The 16418-nt window shown below is 40.2% G+C and overlaps 1 pseudogene; it reads right to left on the bottom strand.

Annotated features, from left to right (window-relative positions):
- Positions 1-15746: 15746 nt before the first annotated feature.
- LOC138150511 (small ribosomal subunit protein eS28-like) lies at positions 15747-16077 on the bottom strand (annotated as a pseudogene).
- Between the last annotated feature and the right edge of the window lie 341 nt (positions 16078-16418).

Below are 16418 nucleotides of genomic sequence, written 5' to 3'. Positions count from 1 at the left end.
TTCCTTCCTTCCTTCCTTCCTTCCTTCCTTTCTTTCTTTCTTTCTTTCTTTCTTTCTTTCTTTCTTTCTTTCTTTCTTTCTTTCTTTCTTTCTTTCTTTCTTTCTTTCTTTCTTTCTTTCTTTCTTTCTTCCTTTCCTTCTTTCTTTCCTTCTTTCTTTCTTTCTTTTTTCCTTTCCTTCGCCATTGCTCCCCATGCCCTTTCCCTTTTTCTCAGCACAAAAGAATAGCTAAAAGAACACTATCAGAGGACTTGAGTTCAAATTTAAGCCTTCTATTATCATTTATGATCCCAAAGCCATCAGAAAACTACTCATGACAGGAATTCTGAGCCTTTGAATGGAGTAAGAGGCAGTGTTATAAAGTGGCAAGAATCCTGACTAGGGAGTCAGAAGATCTGGGTTCTTGTCTCAGGTCTGCCACTAATTCCCTCCATTGTTTTCGAGTAAGGCATCTAATGTCTGTCTTAGTTTCTTAAGCCAGAAAATAGGCATGGACCATATCTCTCCTATTTACCAACAAAGCATGACCTTAGATGAATTACCTCGCCTCTCCAACTCTCATTTTCCTTATCTGAACCACGAGGAAGACAAGCAGTTGATCTATAAAGGCCTTTTTCAGTCCTAAAATTTAGTATCTAAGGTCCCTTATGACTCTGAAATTCTGTGCTGTACGAAACCTTACTGTTTTAACATTCTACATTCTAAGGACCTTTCCATCTCTACAAGCAGTATGTTAGTCCTCTATATTCTGAGGTCCCTTTAAGTGCTAACATTCTATTATTTTATGTTTTTAAAATCCTGTGTTCTGTGTTTTACGTTCTGTGTTCCCAAGTTCTTTTTGGATCTGACATTTTATATTCTATATCATTGTATAGATTTATATCTACTACCCATTTATATTTCTAGCCTGTGCCACCTCAAAGAGTAATGAATTTTATACCTTCAGTTTCCTGCTTGTGTCAAGTAAGACTGCCTTTTGTTTGTCCCACACCTCCCTCCTCCAAACATCAAGGGAGTTTCCTGTAAAGCGAGCAGCCCCAGGCAGACAGGAAGGCAAGCCAGACCAGCAGGGGGCCAGCTCTCATAGTCGAAACCCAGACCTTTCGCTACCTGTCGGGGTGTTCTTTATAGACAGAGAGCCAGTGAGGACAAGCAACTTCCATTCCACTAGCAGCTTTAGACTTGGGTCCTGTGTTAGAAAGACTGGAAAAACCCTTAGTGAGTTTAATTTATTTATTTATTATTTTTATAAATTGCAAGTGCCTAATGCTTTGCTGTGAGTACTGACCCCCTTTTAACTGGGATCTTCTCTTTGCATTGCCCTCTGTTCCATGTGCTAAGAATTAAGCAAGCCTGTGAACACATTCTCTGAGCCCTTCTTTAAAACCACCTTAGTCTTTTGTCTTTTCAGACTGAAAAAGTCCAGGCTTCAGTTTTTTCTCCTTCCCCTTGATCATGTTAAGTTATCCATGGGATTATTGTTAGCTGACTTTTAATCATTCATTCAACAAATATTTGCTGAGTCCAGTGCTAAGTGCTATGGGAGATACCAAGAAGTTTAAGACACAGTCCTGAAGGAGCTTATAATCAACTCAGAGAAGCTCATGATGCTTACATCTGTAACAATAAAAACAGCTGACATTTAGATAGGACTTTATGATTTACAACATAGGCAGTACCCCTTAGTGAAGAGAGGGATTCAGAGTGAGAAATACCTGGGTTCGAGTCCCCCCATTTGACACTTACTAGCTATATGACTGTAAATCATTAAGCCTTCCAGTGCTCCAGACAGCTCTGTGAGATTGCAAAAAGCAATGAGTTAACTACCAGCAGGGATAGAAACTCCTTACTGGAATTTCCCTAGATCAATTCAGTCTCAGGCTTAAGGGGGAATTTGGTTTATGCAATGTTTTGTGTGTCTTTCCTTCTTTGATATTCACAATATAACTTTGGGAGTTAGAAAGTGTGAAGATTATTATTCCCGTTTTGCAGATGGGAAAATTGAGGCAAAGATGGTATGGTCACCTAGCTCATAACTGGCAGAGCCAGGAAGGTAAAACATTGCATGCACATGGCACACGGGAAAATCCTTAGGAGCTGGAGTTAGGAGATATGATTTGAATACCAGCTTTATCACTTAGCATCTGTTTTACTATGGATAAGTCACTCTGGCACTGAGATTTTTGTCCTTTATATGCAAACCTAAAATGATAACCTATACCAATTTCTTTACAAGGCCCCGATGAAGAAAGCACTTCCTACACAGTAACATGTCATAAAATTGCCAGTTACTATTATTCTGATTTCTACGTTCTATTTTTCTTTTCTGTCTGTCAGATGGTTGAGTTTCACATACACAAAGGAGCTTGTTTGGAAAGGGGGTGGTATATATCAGACAGAATGCCAGCCAGGGGAGTTGAGAAGACCTGGGTCCATATTCTGCCCCAAGCACTCACTAGCTGTGAGACCAGAGACAAATTACATCATTTCTCTGAACCTCATTTTCTTCATCTGAAAAATGGGAATGATAATGACTGTTGAATCTGTCTTCCAGGGTTATTGTGAAGTGCAGTGTGACAGCATTGTAAAGCACTTTGTAAACTGTCAAATACTGTGCAAATGTGGGTTGGTTATTGTTTTTCAATCCTCACAATAACCTTGGGGGTAACTAGGGGTATTAGTCTTGTGCCCATTTTCTCTCTGAAGAAAACAAAGCAGACAGATGTTAGGTGACTTGCTCAAAGTAACAGGGTAAGCTGATGGCATGCTTGGGACGAGAACACAATGCTCCTGACTCAGAATCAGGACAATTACCCCACCCCACAGGCCTCTTCCTTCATTTGCTGGTTCAGAGTCCTCGTGGGTGGGCAGTTTACTGGAGGTACCAGTTCATAGCTCACAGGATGATTTAGTGCAACTCCCTCACATTCAAGGGTACTGGTTGAACCCAGAGAAGTTAAATACTTTGCCCAAGGTCACAAAGAGAGTAAGGACGCCAAACCCATCAGACAATTGGTGTTTTTTTTTCTTTTTTCTTATTCCTCTCCCAATCTTTTTTAAGTGTAGGGAAGGCAAAGGGGGGAGGAAAAAGGCACCCCTTGTGGTTCAATTCCCTTTCATTCTTCTTGTTCACTTGTTTAGAACATAATGGACCCATCCTGGAACTTTGAACCTCCTCAGTCCATCTATTGCTCAATTCTCCCAGCAGATTCTGGGGTGGAGGGTTTTATTTTTCAAGAAGTGCCTTCAGATTTTCATAACAGAATTATGCACTCCCCCCTGCAGGTCTTTAATCTTCCAGCATTTATCCCATCAGTTCTGTCTCTAGTGAGCCTTTATCCCAAGATGTTTGTCTATTAAATTAAGAGTTTTGCAGAAAGGGAGAGCCATTTAAAAGCCGTAAATCACCGGCAGTCACTTAGCCTGCTCTCCGCTCTCAGCCTCACTGTATCATCTTGTGCACTCAACCTGCCACCCACCCGCTCCACCTGCCCACGTCTGTCAGTTAGAGATGGCTCTAGAGGGGGTTGGGTGGAAGGGGACATCCAAAGGGGCTGGTGCCAGCCAGGTCCAGACTTCTGAGGCAATGTAGAGGACCTCTTTTACCCCCTGGCCACTCCTCTCCCCATTCTCACTGTGGACCATGCGCTGGGCAGTACCCTGTGCTCCCACAAGCAGACCTCAGTCACCCTCCCTGATGTCGAATTTTGGCCAATTGCCAGGGAGGAAAAAGGCTCTGTGGATATTTACACTAAGTTGTACATGACTGATAAACAAATCCTATAGTTGCCAGACAGAGAGACAGAGACAGAGAGAGAGAGAGAGAGAGAGAGAGAGAGAGAAGAGAGAGAGAGCTGCTTTTATATCTATTGGTTATTTATTAATAATATTATAATAATCAATATTTTAATATTGAATATATCATATCTATCTATTGATGTATTGAGGCAGTTAAGTAACTCAGTGGATAGAGATCTGGGCCTGGAGTCAATAGGACCTGAGTTCAAATCTGACATCAGAAATTTAATAGCTGTATGACCCTGGACAAGGCACTTAATCCCATTTGCCTCAGTTTCCTCATCTATAAAATGAGCTGGAGAAGGAAACTGCAATCTACTCCAATACCTTTACCAAGAAAGCCCCAAATTGGGCACAACTGGACAACAACATATATGTGTACATGTATATATATATATGTATGTATGTGAATGTGTGTGCACATACATATAAAAGGAAGCAACTGGTGGTTCAGTGGATAGAGCACAGGGCCTAGAGTCAGGAACATCTGAGTTCAAATCCAACCTAAGGTACTTACTACATATGTGATCCTGGGCAAGTACTTAACTTCTGTTTGCTTTAATCCGCTGGAAAAGGAAATGGAAAATTACTATCACTCCAGTATCTTTACCAAGAAAACCTCATGGACAGTATGGTTTATGGGGTCACAAAAAGTCAGACATAACTGAATTATTGAACAACAACCACCACTACATATATATATGTATACATATGTCTATCTGTATTACACACATATATGTATGTATATGTGTAAATATATGTAATTTGTATGTGTTTGTGGGTGGGTGTCTATAGAGAAGGAGAGATAGAGAGAAGGAAAGAGATAGAAAGAAAGATACAGGGAGAGACAAAGACAGAGTGAGACTAAAAGAAAGAGACAAAACAGACCTGCTTTCATCTGTATATGTGCTTAGGGACCTCCCAGTGAGAAACTTCCTTTATTAATGCATGTTACTACCTAGCCTCCTTCTTACCAGGACATTGAAAGGTTAAGTGACTTTCCCAGTGTAATGCCAACAGTATGAATCAGAGAAATGACTTGAAACCCTGCCTCACTCTTGGTGATGTATTCATTTTAAAAGAAGCACTAGGTGGAAGAAGAAGAAGAAGAAGAAGAAGAAGAAGAAGAAGAAGAAGAAGAAGAAGAAGAAGGAGGAAGAGGAGGAGGAGGAGGAGGAGGAGGAGCATTTAACTCACAGAAATGAATTTCTGATGATGGAATTACAAGCATTTCACAGACAAGTAGGGCTAGATATGCAGGGAGCTTACCAGCTTACCCACTCTCTTCAAGTTGTCCCATGTGGTTATGGGTAAGAACAAATTCAGGAAGAGCACTTAGAAAAAATGAATGGATTAAATTTAACATGGTACAATGGAAAAGAATGTTGAACGGGGTGTCAGGAATACTAGGTTCTATTCCTGTCTCTACCACTTATCCTGGAAAAATCACTTCCTAACTCTGGGCTTCACTTTTCCCAGATGATAAATCACAGTCTTAGTCTTGATAAACTTCAAGATCTCTTACAGTTTTAAAAATCTGTGATGTTGGGCAGGGGTACTTTGCAGTCAATTTCTCAGCCAAGGTTCTTTGATGTCTGGGCCTGGCATCATTCTGCCCTCAGGAAAATCTTGTTCCTTGGCTTGTATCAGTTCACCAATGTTAAATGCAGGAATAGTCACTCTTTATAGGAGGGAGGGGCTTATTCCTAGAATCCCCAGAAACAGAAGCAGCCTTAAGAGTTCCCTAGAATCATTAAGTCATAGATATTTAGAACTGCAACATGTCTTAAAGCTCATCTAGTCAAATCCCTTACTCAGGAGATGGAGAAGCTAAGGCTTAAGATGATTAGGTGATTTGACCAGAATCACATAGGCAGTTCATGGCATTAGAAATGTTGATGTCGTTATCTTCTGTTTCATAAAGGAGGCAACTGTCCTAAGGACCTTGTAGATGTCACTCTGTGGCCCAGTCTCAGGTTGCTACATTCATGTTGATTGCAAGTTTTAACAACCTTGCATGAATAAAGTGATGAAATTAGCAAGAAGTAGCAAAAATAATTCTCCCATACTCAGCCCTTCTGCAGGCTGCATCTGCAAAGCAAGGGGAATTGGGGGCAGCCTGGAACACTGTGCCCCTCCAAGGACGATGAGGGGGATTGGGGCTTCCCTCACCACAGGCAGATAATTACTTGATCCCAGTCTGATACTTGGGGAAGAATGGTAGCTTGCTATGAATAGTAACTCCTATCCCTACCACGTGCTTACTCACAGATTTTTTTTTTAAAGGACATTTGCCAAGAAAATAGGTCGGAGTTGTTCCTATTACAGGGGTCTGTTTTCTCTGGGTCTGATCCATCCCTGTTCTGCTGTGGTGAGTAGGGAAAGAGCCACGAGGGAACTTGATGTGGGACTGGATTTGGCCTCCTTCCTTCTTGGCAATATTAACAGACTTTCTGTAGTTCCAGAAGGACAAAGGGGAGATGGAGTTAGTGGCAGGCAACTCTGGTCCCCAGACCCAAGGACCCAAAAGTACTCTAATGATCTTGATTTCTTCCTTCTCTGAATGTCTGCTGCACTCATCACATGAACCATGTAATGACAACCTTGATCCTTCAATGTTTGACACGATTTCCTGCTCTATGTGTGCTCTGTATCATGAGCTAGGCTGTAAGTTCGTCCAGGACTTATAGGAACAATACCATTGTAGAAAATGGAAGCTAAGGAAGGTGGTGGAAAACAAATGTAAAACGTGGTACAGTTCTATAAGAATACTGTTAAGGGAGTTAACATGTAGGGTGAACTGAAGCTGGCAAGGGAAGCTAAGGACAAGGCAAAGAGGTTTTTTGGTTTTGCTTTTAGTTAAATTGGAGGATCATAGGAGAATCAGAGAATGAATAGGATTAGTTCTCAAGAGGGGGAGGAGGAGTTAAGATAATAATAGAAGATGATACAAATAGTTTAAGTTGTTCAGCCTTAATTTGCTTCTGTTTTCTTATCCAAGTAAAATGATCTTCGGGCTCAAAAGGACAGAGCAAAACAACTAATAGGAAGTTCCTGTTCTAAGTAGGAAGAAACTAAGAGAATACCTAGATGACTGGATGCATTGTATCTCCAGACCTAGATGATCTACCCAGGGATGGGGAGCCTGTGGCCTCGAGGTCACATGTAGTCCTCTAGGTCCCCTTTAATAAAAGGATTTGTTCTGTAAAACTTGGATTCAGTCAAAAGGCTGTGCACAAGGACCTAGAAGGTCACGGTTTCCCTATGCTGACACACTAGAATAAAGAAAATATGGGCAGATACGATGGCACATCCACTCTCAGTGATCTTTGAAAGACTGTAGAGAACAGGAGACTTACTACCAGACTAGGAAAAAAAAATATGTTGTTTCAATTTTCCAAAAGAGGGGGAAAGGACATAAAATGGTTTTTACATGTTAAATGCCAATGGGTTTAGGAAAATTCTAAAACATATTATGAAAGGTAGGGTTAGGAAGCATTTAAAAGTGGTAAGTGGTAGACATACACAACAATCAATAACTAATAACTACCAATAACTGGACTAACTCATTTCCTTTTTTAAGAAGGCAACTATTTTGGTGAATCAGTGGAATGTTTGATAGCGTCATAAAGATCCTGATGAAGTATTTGATAGTCTCTTATGCTAGTCTTATTTTTTAATTCAATTTTATTTTCAGTTTTGAATTCTCTCCCTCTCCTCCCCTTCCCCCACAAATTGATAAAGCAATAAAAACAAAACCCATTACAAATATCACTCATACTATTCTTACAAAAAAAGATGGAGGCATGAGGATTAAAGGACAGTCAATAAGGATTTGTTAAGTACCTACTCTATGCCAGACATAGAGTGGGCAGCTGGGTGGTACCACTGGGTTAAGGGCTGGGTCTGGAGTCAAGAAGACGAGTTCAAATCTGACTTCAGACACTTATTGGCTGTTTAACCTTATTTGCCTCAGTTTCCTCTTCTGGAAAATGAGCTGGAGAAAGAAACGGTGAGCCAGTCCAGTATCTTTGCAAAAAAAACTTTTTAAAAATGGGGTCACAGCTGAACAATTATGCTAGACACTACTGAATACCAAGGACACAAAGAAAAGCAGTCTAAGACTGTAAATCATAGGAGTTCTAATTGGCATTTAGTAGAAGTTTCCTTAGCAGGAGTTGTCTATACCAATGGTACACAAATTTTCTCTATTCCAAAATAACATATTAGAGAGGGAAGAGCAAGGAAGGGACTGAAGGGGGAAAATTAGATGGAATTGAAAGAACATTGAACTGGGAGTCAGAAAATCTGGGTTCAAGGGATTGTACAGAATTTCAGAGGTAAAAAGTATCTTAAAAATAAAGGGAAGGGGGCAGCTAGGTGGCATAGCGAATAGAGCACCATCCCTGAAATCAGGAGGTCCTGAGTTCAAATCCGGCCTCAGACACTTTGACACTTACTAGCCATGTGACCTGAGTAAGTCACTTAATTCCCAATTGCCCTTCCTTCCCCCTCCAAAAAAGTAAAAAAAAAAAAAGTAAAGGGAAGAATTCCTTTCTTTTACTAAAATACAATTTAAGGCAAAGAAAGGGACCATGATTTACCCAGAGTCACACACAGGGATTTCATGAGAAAGAAAGAGCTAGAAGAAGTGCCTAGATTTAAATCTCTCACATTGAAAAATCAGTTCTTTCAAACAAATGGAAATGATGCACCAATCATTTGGAAAACAAAAGAGTTTAGTAGTGAAACTATTTATTTGAGGAGGTGACCAAAGAAACAAACAAAGAAAGAGAATAGACAATTTACTCTAGAGAATCGAGGAAATGTTTCATGTCTGTTTTGGCGAATGTGTCATCCAAGGCAGACTCTCAATGGTTAGAGATGAACATGACAACCTGAAGCAATTCTGGTTTTCCTGTTGATTAGAGATGTATTTGGTGCTTTGCATTGTACCTGGTGGAACTTCTGATTAATATGTTATTTTGGATATTAATATGTCCATTAATAGTCAGAACAATCCTAAGATAGCAGTCAGAACTGCTCAGATCTGCTAGCCTGGCCTCAGCTGCTTCTCCATTCATAGATTCTGGGAAGTAGCAGAACCAGGATTTGAATCCAAGTGCTTTGAAAGAGCACTGGATTTGAAGTCAAAGGGTTCAAATCCTGGCCCTGCTTCTTCCTAGTCATTTGATCTTTGATAAATGACACTTTCTAGGACTTTATTTTCCTTATTTGTAAAAATGGGGTTTGGAATAGTTAATCCTTAATGTACATTACAGCTCAGAATCTATATAATCTATAAAATCCTATAACCTCCTCATTGTCCACATTTCTGTAGAGAGGGTGTCCTTGGCATTTCATGCATGATGGCACTATCGACCCTTTTCTCCATTCTATACAAGCAGTTGCTTTTCTAAGAGCTACTTCTCAGTAAAATGGTGACTCTTCCTGTGGCCCCTTGGTCTAGCTTCCAAGTACCCAGAACTCCTGGTCATAGCCTCTGGCAACCAAAGCCCTATTTAAGTATGGTCCACTATTAACTCCCTAAGTAGGAGCAAAGGATGAAAGTTATACGATGCAAATTTTCTATAAGGTCTGAGAAAAAGAAACACCAACTAATCATTTAAACTGTCTAAAGGTAGAGTGGATTGCCTTTAGAGTTAGCTCTTCCCTTCACATAACTGAAAGTCCTCACAAGGGAATATAGAGGATACTGTAGAAGACATTCATGTTTCAGGTAACAATTGAACTAGATGACCCCTAAAATCCATTTAAAAGGGCTGTAAGAGTCTGTGATCTTATGAGTGCTCCAGGCTCTAAAATTCTCTCTGCTTATCCCCCACCTCTACTAACCTCCCATTCTGTCAGTACCCTGATCTCAATTGCCATCAGAGAAATTGAATCTGACAAACTCATTAACCCTAGAATGTTAGGGAATAAAATTAGATGTGCTATCTCTAGAAGAAGGGGGGATATGTATTTTTGGAAGAAAATGTATATATGCAAAGGAATAAATATCTAATAGTAGAATTAAGGATAGTGCAACAATCATTTTAACATTCTAATTAATCTGAAGGTATTAATGATTGATAACTCAACTAAATGCATGTATGATTCCTCCCAGAGATATGTGATTTTAAAATGACAATGGATACTAATTTAAAATCTTCAATTCCTCATCATGGCACAGGTTTGAACCCTGGCTTCTTGAAGACTATGTTAACAGAGTACAAGCACTGGCAGGTTCTATCAACCTAGAAAAGTTTTAAGTACGATTCTTACACAGACTAACATCTAAGGTTCAATTTATTAGTTTAGAGGGGGAAATCATGAAAAGTTCAACCAATATGTGTGTAAAAGGTGTGAGAGTTGTAATTGATTCTGTTCAAAATAGTATGAGTCAACAGGGTGATCTATCATCTAAAAGAGCTGATTCCATTTTAGACCATGTTAGTAAAGTCATACTGGCTAGATAAAGGATTAGAATAATCTTACCTCAGTGTCTTGAGCAAGGATTCTTTTTTTAGGGGGGGGGGTTCTTTTTTCTTTTTAATTTTATGTTTATTTTTAGTTTACATCATTCACTTCCACAAGATTTTGGGTTACAAATTTTTTTCCATCTTTCCCCTACCTACCACCCCAAAACAGCACTCTCACTGTATACATCCTCCCCCAAACTGCTCTCTTCTATGTCCTCCCCCACACTCCCTCTGACTTTCCAATAGGGCAAGATGGATTGTCATCCCCTGGGGAGTGCTTATATATCTTATTTCACACTTGCATGTAAAAATACTACTACTACTACTACTACTACTATATATGTTTTTAAATATGTGATTTAAAAACTTTGAATTCCAGATTCTTTCCCTTCCTCTTTCATCACCCACACGTACTGGGAAGATAAGCAATTCAATATAGGTTGTACATGTGTAACTATGAAAACATTTCCATAGTGGATATATTGTGAAAGACTGACTCTATTTCCCTCTATCCTGTCCCACCCCCCACTTGTTCTATTTTCTACTTTGACCCCTTCCCTTTTCAAAAGTGCGTGCTTCTAACTACCCTCATGCCCAATCTGCCCTCCCCTCCATCATCCTTCCTCTCATCTCCTTTCCCCTTACTGTCCTGTAGGGATACCCTATTTAATGTGTATGTCATTCCCTCCCTAAGCCAAATTCAAAGAGAGTAAGGTTGACACATTCCCTTTTGCCTTCCTCTTCTTCTCCTCCATTGTAACAGTTTTCCCTTGCCTCTTCTATAAGAGATAATTTACCCCATTCTGTCTCTCCCCATCTCCTCTCTCAACTCTCAATTTCACCTTTTAAATATCATCACTTCCTATTCAATTGGTCCTGTGCTCTCTGTCTATGTATACCTGTACACATATATACACACGGTCACATATGTATTCATAAACCCATATACCCTCTTATATAGACATATATGTATGTGTGTATGTACATATATATATACACATATATATTCCCTTCAACTATACTCATACTGAGGAAAGTTTTATAAGTTACAATTATCATTTTTCCATGTAAGAAGGTAAATAGTTCAACTGTGATAAGTTCTTTATGATTTCTTTTCTTTGTTTAGCTTCTCATGCTTCTCTTGCTTCTTGTATCTGATTGTCAAATTATCTATTCAACTCTGATCAAGAAAACTTGAAAGTCCTCTATTTCATTGAATGACCATATTTTCCCCTGAAACATGATGTTCAGTTTTGCTGGGTAGGTGATTCTTGGTTTTAATCCCAGATCCTTTGACCTCTGGAATATCATATTCTAAGCCCTTCGATCCCTCAGTGTAGAAGCTGCCAGATCCTGTGTTATCCTGATTATGTTTCCACAATATTCAAATTGTTTCTTCTTGGCTGCTTGTACTATTTTCTCCTTCATCTGGGAACTCCAGAACCTGGCTATAATATTCCTAGGAGTTTTCTTTTAGGGATCTTTGTCAAGAGGTGATCGGTGAATTCTTTCAACCTCTATTTTGCCCTCTGCTTCTAAAACATTAGGGCAATTTTCCTTGAGAATTTCTTGGAGGATGATTTCTAGGTTCTTTTTCTGAACATGGGTTTCAGGTAGTCCAATAAATTTTAAATTATTTCTCCTGGATCTATTTTCCAGGTCAGTAGTTTTTCCAAGGAGATGTTTCACATAGCTTTCTATTTTTTCATTTGTTTGGATCTGTTTTATAGTATCTTAATTTCTCATAAAGTTATTAGCTTCCATTTGCTCCAATCTAATTCTGAAGCAATGATTCCCCTCAGTGAGCTTTTGAGATTCTTTTTTCCATCTGGCAAATTTGGCTTTTTAAGGCATTCTTCTCCTCATTGGCTTTTTGAGCCTCTTTTGCCATTTAAGTTAGTCTATTTTTTTAGGTGTTATTTTCTTCAGTCAATTTGTTGATTCTCTTTTCATGATTTTCTTGAATCATTCTCATTTCTCTTCCCAGTTTTTCCTCCACTTCTCTTATTTGGTTTTCAAAATCTTTATTAAGGTCCTTTATGGCCTGTAACAAGCTTGTAATTTTCTTGGAAGCTTTTGGTGCAGGAGTTCTGACATCACTGTCTTTCTCCTGTTCCATACTTTGATCCTTTTTGTCCCCCAAAATGAATCCAAAGTTGTATTGCTGTGCTTGCTTTGCTTGCTCATGTTGCCATTCAATTACTTGACTTTTAAACTTTTTCCTGCTTCCAGAGAGGAGAGCTTTGTCCCAAATTGCTGGGGTTTTCTCAGCTGTCAGAGCTATTAGTTGGATGCCTTTTCTGAAGCCTCCACAGGCTCTGGCACCTGGTCACACACCCCAGGATCTCCACTCAAGACCACGATCCAGATCCAAGCAGGTTAAACAAGAGTGATTACCCCTCTGAATGGTTGTTTGGTCCCCCTACAATCTGTAGGCCGGGAGCTCTGTAGTGGCCTCTTGGCACCTCAGCTGCTTCTCCCTCTAGGGGCAAAGGCCAGACTCCACTCTCAGTCTCCCTGTCCTAAAAGTCCACACTGACCTTTTACTTTGCCTTTAGCATTTATGGGTTGATAATTCTGGAAACCACCACTGCTGCTGGTGAGTCACTCTCCCAAAGTCCCTCCAGCTGCTGCTGGTCAGGGAACCTTGAGGCTAGAACTGTGGGCTCACACGGGGCTGGGCTCTGCTCCCAGTGCACAGCGATGGACTCTTCCTGCCAGCCTGATGGGCTGCCTTCAGTGGGATATTTGTTTCTCTCTGTCACTTTGTGCGTTCTGTAGCTCTAAAGTTTGTTTAGAGTCATATTTTGTAGGTGTTTGAAGTGGTTATGGGGGGAGCTCAGGGAGTTTTCCTGTTTCTATGCCTCCATATTGGCTCCACCCCTTGAGCAAGGATTCTTAACCTAAATCTATGATTCTTTAAAAATGTTTTGATGGTTACATTTCAATGCAATTGTTTTCCTTTGTAATCCTATGTATTCTATTTTGTGCATTTTAAAACATTATTGTGAGAAAGGATCCATAGGCTTTACCAAGCTGTCAAAGGTAATAACATCAACAACAAAAAAGATAATGAATCCATTATCTAGAGTACTGTGTTTCAATATGGGTAATACAATTTAGGTAGGACATTGACAGAATAACGCATGCAGATAAAAAAGCACCATGATATTGAGAGGATTACAGACCATATAAGATGATCATTCAGAACAGGTGATACTGAGCCTGGGGAAAGAAGACTTAGGGTAGAAAAGTGTTTGAATGGCTATAATGTATGAGGCTTGGGCTTACTATTCTTAGAACCAGAGAACAGAAAGGGAGAGACAGGCCAAAATTGCAAAGAAGCAGATTTCTGCTCACTGTAAAGAAATGTTGGGGCAGCTAGGTGGCACAGTGAATAGAGCACTGGCCCTGGAATCAGGAGGATCTGAGTTCAAATCCTGTTGCAGACACTTGACAACTTACTAGCTATGTGACCTTGGGCAAGTCACTTAACTCCAATTGCCTTGCCAAAGAAAAAAGAAAAATGCTTCCTAATTTTTAGATGAGTGGAATAGGCTACCTTATCGAGTTGTGGGTTTCCCATCACTGTAGGTCTTCACATAGTTGTTGAATGACTTCTTTGGCGGAATTTCATAGAGGAGAATACTATTCAATCATTAAGCCATCATTTACTAAACATCTACTATGTGCAAAACACTAAGTGAAATAAAATTTAAATAAGAGATAGTACCTGCCCTCATGGACCTTAGTCTAGTAGGAGAACTCATCATCATTACCATGATTATCATATGTACTATATAATGAGGATATTAGGGAAGTGCAAAGGAAAGTGCTGAAATAGATCTGAAGAAAAAAGTTATTTTTGTTCAGTCATTTTTCAGTTGTGTCTGACTCTTTGTGACCCCATTTGGGATTTCCTTGGCAAAGATATAGAAATAGTTTACCATTTTCTTCTCTAGTTCATTTTACAGATGAAGAAACTGAGGCAAAAAGAGTTAAAGTGACTTGCCCAGGATCACATGACTATTAAAAGTCTGAGGCTGGATTTGAATTCAGGAAGAGGAGTCTTCCTGTCTTTAGACCTGGTACTCCATTCACTGCATCACCTAATTGTCCTCATGTTAGCTCATGAAATGTATTTAAGGAAGGGAAAGATTGTTATCTGCATTGGTGGCAACATAGCCTTGCAGATGAAATCACAGATCTTCTGAAGTAATGAATGATCTTTACCCTGAAGGAATGAATAGTGAGATGATAGTGTAGCAAATTAGATTTCACCTAGTATAGGAGAAATACTTTGAAGAGGGGAGAGGGCTTCCCACTGCCCATGAGTTCATGGCACATAGCTAAATATCTCATCTGAATACACAGAAATCTAACCCTTCCCTCTAAAGGAGACACGATTCTTGTAGTGTAGGTAACCCCTTCCCCCCAGCCTTGTAGACTAAGAAACCTAGGCTTGACTGTCACCTTTATTATTTAATGTGTCATGTGGATGTGTCACTTGACCTCTTGAAGCCTCTGTTTCCTCATCTATAAAACAAAGATAGTGATACTTCCAGTTCCTGTTTCACAGGACTGTGATGACAAGATTTTGCCAACTGCGAAATACTATAGAAATGGCAACAGCTGTCATTGATTCTATCCCCACTCTAGGCTTCTCTCAGTGACCCAGGACATGAAAGGACCACAGCATTAATGGCCCTTGGCCAAAGTACTAATTAGAAATGGCTTTGGCTCCTTAGATTTTATATTCCATGATTCATTCTTGGAAAACCCAGCATGTCACTGGCTCTGTAGGTTTCATTGCTCTAGAAATTGCTGCCAAATATTCTCTTTATTGTCTTTCTCTGTTCCTTTCTTGGTACCTATTTCCACCTCCCACCTACCCACCCCCTTTGACTCGACAGGCAGTGGCGTGCGTCCAGGCTCACAACCCACCTGGGTGAGCCCGGAAGCACTGTAGTCCTGAGCATGTTGTCAGCATGTGCAGAGGTGAGCTCACTGTCACACTGTTCTGTATTAATTGTCTTCTCTGAAACATGTGTGATTTTACCTCCCAGTGAACCAGACAACCTCATTCTGGCATAAAGCGGGATTTGTGAAGTCAATTTGTCATTTTTTGTGTCAGGGGCTGTCAAGTGAGATTCAATGGGTGGGAGAATATAGAAGTTAAGCTTTCTACTTCATGAAAGGCAATATAAGAAATACCAGACTGGGAGTAAGGAAACTTGAGTTTTGGTCCCATCTTAACCACCTATGGCAAGTCACTCCCTATCTCTGGTCCTTGGCTTCTTCCTTTCTGCTCTAAATAGTGAGGTGTGTGTGTGTGTGTGTGTGTGTGTGTGTGTGTGTGTGTGTGTGTGTGTGTGTGTAGACAGAGAGACATAACACAGAGTCCAAGAGATGAGGTAACATTTGTGCACTGGATTTTGAGCCAGATTACCTTAACCTCAGTCTTCATTTTTTTTTTTTTAAGACAAAACTTTTTATTTTACACATCCCTTAGCAGTCCTTCCATGACCAGCAGCCTAGGGGCCTCTACTGGTTGGTCTCACCACAGCCTCCGGGCCTCATGTTCTGACTCCAGCAGGGTGAGCACATCCCCCTCCTGCACGGGGCCCTTCACGTTGCAGATAATGGATCAGCTTGTGTCATCCATGAACTCCACGCACACCTGGATGCACTGTCCCTGAGAACCGGTCCTGCCCAGTACCTTGGTAACCTGAGCCAGCTTGATGAGCTGCATGTTGCCGGTGTCCATAATGACAGTGACAACAGAAGGGAGAGAGATGAGAGCTTCAGTCTTCATTCTGTCACATTACTTGTGTGCCTTTAAGAAAATCATATGATCTCCCTGGGCCTCAGTTTCCTGTCTTTAGAATGAAAGAGTTGGATTCTGCAAAGTTGATTTGCAAGGTTGCCTCCAACTCTAAATATTATTCTCCAATGATTTTGTGATCCTTTGAAAATAAAGATGGCAAGACAAGCTGCTTCATTGATTCTTAATAAATATTAGTTGAGCACCTACTATATTCAGGGCACTGTGCTAGGCACAGTGAAGGTAAGCAGAGAAATATTGTAGCGCCAACGCAATATTCACAGAGCTGACAGCAACTATGAATATACAGGCAT

This window comes from Petaurus breviceps, unplaced genomic scaffold (assembly GCF_028583685.1).
Source record: "Petaurus breviceps papuanus isolate PSGF00001 unplaced genomic scaffold, PetGlider_PUasm1.0 90879, whole genome shotgun sequence".
In the NCBI taxonomy this organism is placed as follows: domain Eukaryota; kingdom Metazoa; phylum Chordata; class Mammalia; order Diprotodontia; family Petauridae; genus Petaurus; species Petaurus breviceps.
Note: the sequence above shows the minus strand (reverse complement) of the source record. Positions and strands in the feature narration are given on the sequence as shown.